The sequence below is a fragment of the Myotis brandtii genome, unplaced genomic scaffold, assembly GCF_000412655.1.
Source record: "Myotis brandtii unplaced genomic scaffold, ASM41265v1 scaffold356, whole genome shotgun sequence".
NCBI classification, from domain to species: domain Eukaryota; kingdom Metazoa; phylum Chordata; class Mammalia; order Chiroptera; family Vespertilionidae; genus Myotis; species Myotis brandtii.
In genome coordinates, this window is record NW_005363687.1 from 491,729 (window position 1) to 498,242 (window position 6,514).

General features: G+C 47.3%; 1 long non-coding RNA gene across 1 annotated transcript in view; it reads right to left on the reverse strand.

Annotated features, from left to right (window-relative positions):
* LOC106727066 overlaps positions 1 to 6,505 on the reverse strand; it is a 12,092-nt gene extending 5,587 nt beyond the window's left edge. The window contains exons 1-2 of the long non-coding RNA XR_001363215.1: positions 6,410 to 6,505; positions 3,426 to 3,536 (exon numbers count right to left, since the gene is read on the reverse strand). This is a non-coding gene — a long non-coding RNA (uncharacterized LOC106727066). The remainder of the gene's footprint in view (positions 1 to 3,425; positions 3,537 to 6,409) is intronic.
* Positions 6,506 to 6,514: the final 9 nt, after the last annotated feature.

A 6,514-nucleotide genomic window follows, 5' to 3' on the forward strand; every position in this document is an offset into this window, starting at 1 on the left:
ATGTGCCTGCAACCAAGATACATGCCCTTGACCGGAATCGAACCGGGGACCCTTGAGTCCGCAGGCCCATGCTCTATCCACTGAGCCAAACCGGTTAGGGCACATGTAACCTTTCTGATTGGTGTTTTTCGTTTCTTAGGATATATTTCTAGAAGTGGGATCACTGGGTCAAATGGCAGTTCCATTTTTAATTTTTTTAGGAAACTCCAAACTGTTTTCCACAGTGGCTGCACCAGTCTGCATTCCCACCAGCAGTGTAACTGGGGTTCCCTTTTCTCCACATCCTCACCAGCACCTGTGTTTGTTGCGTTGTTGATGACAGCCATTCTGACAGGTGTGAGGTGATATCTCATTGTCGTTTTGATCTGCATCTTTCTTACCTTTAGACTTTTTGTTATGTTAGAGTTTTTCAATAGCAGCAGAAAACAGCAACAAAAACCATTTGGCTAAAGGCAATGTAGTTGGGCTGCTGTTACAGGAGTTAAACACAAATCGCAAATTTATAGCTTTTGCTTAGATGTCTCTCCTGAACTCCAAACAGCAAACTGGGCTTCCCTCCTCTATTCAGGGACACTTCAAATGGAAGAAGTCCAAGCCGTCACACCTCACCAAACACACACACACACACACACACACACACACACACACACACACACGGTCACTGGATTCCTTGTCCCAGTGAACAGTATCACTGTCTATGCAGCCAGACGATGATGTCTCCTTATTTCTCATCTTCCTATCCAATTAGTCACTTCCCAATTCTACCTCCTAAATGGTTTTTTAATCTGTTCACCTCTTTCCATTCCCTCATCATCAACTTCCTGAATCATTGCAACTTCCTTCCTAACTATTCTTTACTCCAATCTTGTTCACTCCAGTCCTAAAGCACAAACGGAACAATTTACTAGTCTGCTTAAACCCTTTCAGTGACTGCTCAGGGCTTAAGGAATAGCAGGCATACATAGATAAGTCTCTGTGAGGAATTATGTTGCTCCTACACATCCAACTATTTTCTTTGGCATAGGTGTTGCCCTATGTGTCCCAGACCTGGTCCAGCTATGGAATCCTCTCCCCATCACAGTGATTGGTGCAGGAGTGGGCATATGACCGGAGTTAGACCAATCAGAGTCTTTCCTTGGAAGTTAGAGGATAGAGTTATTCAGTCCCATCTCCTACATGGGGCAAACTTGGCGTGTTAGGAGAGACAGAGAGAGGGGCTCCTGGTCGGGGTAACCTGTATGATCAGCCCCCCAGTTTCCTGAGTCACTCTGGTTCCAAGTTCTTTTGATTCTGTGAGTGACATGAGTATCCTTCCAGCAATCTCCCCTCCTTTGGCCTAAGCTAGCTGGAGTGGGATTTTCTTACTTGCAGTCCAAATACTCTGACTGATGGGAAGATCCTGGGCAGTTTGGCCCTAATAAGGCATCAATCCCAGGTAACAAATAGAGTTCCTTACAGCTTACCTGATGTTTTATAAACATTCTTTCATTTGATTCTTACTAGAAGTTTGTGAGGTGGGTTTTACTATTATCTTAACTTTATAGGTAAGACAACTAGGGCTCAAAGTTGTAAAGTGTTTTGCTTAAGATTAAGAGGCTGAGAATTAGGAGAGGGTAAACAGCAAGTCCTTCTAATCAAGCTCCTCTCCCCCACCCCCACCCTTGGCCAGAGGTGCTGCAGAGTGGAGCCCAGGATGAGTAAGAGCAGCACTGGGAAGGGACCAGACCGGGACCAGGACGGAGGGTAAGGAGGAAGTCAGAGGAAGATAAAGGCCAAGCTCCTCCATTTAAAATTTTATTTATAGTCCGGCTGGCATGGCTCAGTGATTGAGCATTGACCTATGAACCAAGAGGTCACAGTTCGATCCAGGTCAGGACACATGCCCAGGTTGCGGGCTCGATCCCCAGTGTTGGGTGTGCAGGAGGCAGCTGATCAATGATTCTCTCTAATCATTGATGTTTCTATCTCTCTCTCCCTCTCCCTTCCTCTCCGAAATCAATAAAAATATATTTAAAAATAAATTAAAAAGATAAAATTTTATTTATAGCCAACTCCAGGTCCAGGAAAAATGGAAGAACCTCTCAGTTTCTTTCTTTTCCTCCTTCCTGTGCTGTTTTTTGTTCCCATAATCCACACCTCAGGCTTGCAAGCTGCACTACAATTCAGCTACATTCTTGTCAATTACAATTCTAGGGGCTAGCTTGGAAACTACGTCGCCATTGTAATATAGCCCTTTTAGTTGGGGCTGTCCATAGCTCACTCCTCTTCCATTTTTTAATAAAGGAAAATAAAACGGACCTGCTCTGCTTTGAATACCCCTGATGCTCTCTGAAGTCTCCCCTCCCCCACCGTGCTGTAAAAATGGGTCAGGTAAAGCTTAGTGGGTCGCATATGGCAGCTGGGAATGGTAGGCAGGTGTCACAAGTGACTGTGAAGTGAGGCCTGATTGGAAGTGGGGTGGAGGCCATGCTGGCTTTCTGGGCATTTCCCTCACCCTCTTCATGCCTGTGGCAGTATGGCCACCTGATCCAGAATGGAGTTCTCTCAGGCTGGCAAGACCTCCAACATCACCTAGTTCATGATTCACAAAATTGGCTTTCCCCTCTCCTTCCTTGTTCTAAGCCAGTGGTTCTCAACCTTCTGGCCCTTTAAATACAGTTCCTCATGTTGTGACTCAACCATAAAATTATTTTCGTTGCTATTTCATAACTGTAATGTTGCTACTGTTATGAATCGTAATGTAAATATCTGATATGCAGGATGGTCTTAGGCGACCCCTGTGAAAGGGTCTTTCGACCGCCAAAGGGGTCGCGACCCACAGGTTGAGAACCGTTGTTCTAAGCTCACGACTCCTTCACATCCAGGAGTACCAGTAAGTAGAAATCGTCAGGTGTGAATGATCATCTTTCCAACCCCAACCTTTACTGCAGACATCTCTGCCTCCATCCTCCCTTCCTTGATAATGGCGGAGGTACCTCTCCATCACAGGTGTCCTCTCCCTTAGTGCTCACACCTCATCTCCTTTCTCCCTTGCTTCAGAATCATCACTCCTGCATTCTCTCCTATCCCTCTGCAAACCTGATCTAGTAATCTCCACTTCTAACAAAACCCTCTGTATTCTAACAAAAATAAGCATCAGAAAACAAAGGATTAAACAAGACATAAATTTCTTTTATATACAAAGTCAAGAGGTAGGTAGCCCAGAGCAGGTAGGCTGGTTCCCTACCCACAAGGAACCAGATATAGACTAACTAGTTCCACTGACATCCTGAACCATGGCTTCCATTCAAAGTCTAATGCGGCCACCTGAGCCCCAGCTACATACTTACTATTCCAGTGAGCAGGAAAGAGCAATGGCTGAAGAAAACACACCATTGCCGTTTCAAGCTAGTTCTCAGAAGTTGTACATGGACACATCCACTTACCTCCTGTTGGCTGGAAATGAGCCATATGACCATACCTAGCTGCAAAGGAGTCCGAGAAAATTGCTTTTATTCTGGGAAGACATGTGGCCAGCTAGAATTTGAAATTCTATGCTGAAGGAAAAGAGGGAGAATGGCTATTAGGGTCATTTAGCAATTTCTGCCAAACCCTTCTGATTCCATATCCTTTTCTAGAACCTTCCCTGTTCCCTGTTAGACAAATTATGCAAACATGATAGCTCTACAAGGTCTGGCTCCCACCCTTCTACTTCAGGGACACTGCCCTTATCATGTTCACTAATTACTTTCACATAGCAAGTCAATGGCTCCTTCCCTGTCAGTCATCTTACCTGATCTCTAAGTAGCATCTAACACAGCTGACCATTGCTTTCTGGAAACACTTTCCTTTCTCAGTTTCTGGGACACAGCTCTCTCCTGGTGCTCCTCTTGCCTCCCTAGCCTCTCTTTCTCAGTCTTCTTTCCTGCTCTGGCTCCTTTGTCTGACTGCTCTGAGTTCTTCTTGAACCCTCTCCCCTTCTGTATCTACTAGAGGCCCGGTGCACGAAATTCGTGCACTGGGTGGGAATCCCCTCAGCCCAGCCTGCACTCTCTGGCAGTCTGGGAGCCCTCAGGGGATGTCCAACTGATGGCTTAGGCTCGCTCCCTGGACATCAGTTGGACATCCTTTGTGCTGCTGTGGAGGTGGGAGAGGCTTCTCTCACTGCTGCTGAGCTTGCCAGCTATAAACTTGGCTTTTGATTGAGTGGCGCTCCCCCTGTGGGAGCGCACTGACCACCAGGGGGGAGCTCCTGAATTGAGAGTCTGCCCCCTGGTGGTCAGTACACGTCATAGTGACTGGTGGTTCCACTGTTCGGTCGATTTGCATATTAGCCTTTTATTATATAAAGGATCTTCTCACCCTAGGTCAGTGGTCAGCAAACTGCGACTCGCGAGGCACATGCGGCTCTTTGGACCCTTGAGTGTGGCTCTTCCACAAAATACCACGTGTGGGCGCGCACATACAGTGCGATTGAAACTCTGTGGCCCATGCGCAGAAGTCGGTATTTTGTGGAAGAGCCACACTATTGTGGAAGAGCCACACTTAAGGGGCCAAAGAGCCGCATGTGGCTCGCGAGCCGCAGTTTGCCGACCACTGCCCTAGGTGATCTCAGATCCTATGGCTTTCATTGTCTAAGATGATGCCTCCCAAAGTCTCACCTCCAGCCAGGCATCTCTTCTGAGCTTCCAGTGACTGGACAATCAAATGGGATCTCTGACAGGCACCTCAAACTCAACAGAGCGAAAACAGAATTCTTAATGTTCCTCTCTGAGATGCAGTCTCTTTCCTCCAGGCTACCCCATCCAATAAATGAGGCACTGTCCATTCATTTATTACAGCCAGAAACTTGGAAGTTATCTTTGGTTTTCCCATGCCCCCCCCCCCCCCCCACATTCATCCTATCAACGTGTCCTGTCAAGTCTATGTCCAAAATAGCATCTCTCAACTAATCATCATAGTGTGGCCACCACTTCAGTCCAAACCACTATCATCTTTGGCCTGGAAGGCCACAACAATCTAACTGTCTCCTTCCTTTTATTTCAGCCTGCCACCCACCCAATTTACTCTTCACACAGCGGTAAACGTTAGTCTCTGTGTAAAACCCTTCAGTGGTTTAATGACAAGTCTCCATTCCTTGACACAGTCTTGTATGCCCTGGCCCCTGCCGGCCTCCCCACATCACCCCGATTCTCTTTCCTAGGCTGGCTATTCTAGTCACATTGACTTTCCTTCAGCTCCTTGACACATCCAAAGCTTACCTTTTTCCGGGCCTCAGCACATACTGACCTCTACCGGGAATGTCTCTGCCGGCTTTTCCCAAGGCTCTCTCCTCATTCTTTTGACTTCAAATTCAGCATCACCTCCTCAAAGAAACTTTCCCCGGCAGCTCCGTCTAAAGTACTGGTAGCTCTTATTCTCTCTCCCAGCCCCTTGCTTTTGCCCCAGCATTTACTTCAACTTGCAATTATTTGTCTTTCCTACTAACAATAAGCTTTATGGAGCAAGAGGCCTCAGCAGTCTTGTTTATTGCTGTATCCCCCACCATCAAAACAGGCCTGGCCCAGATCAGGCACTCAATCTAGCACTCATTATCTGCTGACATGAGCGAGTGGATAGGTTCCCCAAGGGGGTCCCTGAGCTATGTAGGATGTCACAGACAGGGTGCAGCTTTAATAATCATAATCTATAATAATAATAATAATAATCTATAATAAACTAGTCTATAATAAAAGCATAATATGCTAATTAGACCAGACGTCCTTCTGGACGAAGCTGGGGCTGTGAGGGAAGCCTGGGTCCCGGGTGGGGGAGTGTTGGGGGCGGGGGGGGGGGGGGGGGAAGGCCTACTCTTGCATGAAATTCGTGCATCAGGCCTCTAGTAATAATACTAAACACACACAAAAAACTGGCAATGGACTGAATAGTCTCCTTTTCAAGATATCCTCTTTACATTGACTTAATTAACCTGCTGGTTGCTTGTACTAGAATGTGGTGCAACCAGTTTTAATAGACCTATATTTTCTGTTGCCCAATAGAGCAAACCACCTCTCCCTCTTCCCCCTGATAGTGTAAGAGTCATAGTGATCTGGTGCCTCATGTTACAGGTGGGCTAAGACCAGAACCCAGCCGGCAGTGTGAATACTCTTCCTCCCAGACGGTTCCTCCAGCCGCACCCCTCCTGCCTCAAGAATCCTCCCAGCCACCACTTAGGAATGGAGGTGAGGAACAAATCTCAGCAGGCGGTCCAAAGAAAGATAGGTATTTTTAGCCCCGAGGCCAAAAGGCGGAGGGAGTCTTTACTGCCCAGTTTGCAAAGAAATAAAAAATGTTAATTTATTACCCTTTTCTTGAAGCCTGCCGCCCCACCCCTGCCCTCCCAGGCCCGGAAGGATTGCCAATACAGCCATCTTTCTGATTCCGCGCCCACCTCTAACCGGCCACCCCCGCACTCCTAGAGATGTGGCCGCCCTCGGCCCCCCCCAATCGCGCTTTTCCGAGGCTCGGGTCCGACCGGATCGGAGGCGGGGCCAGG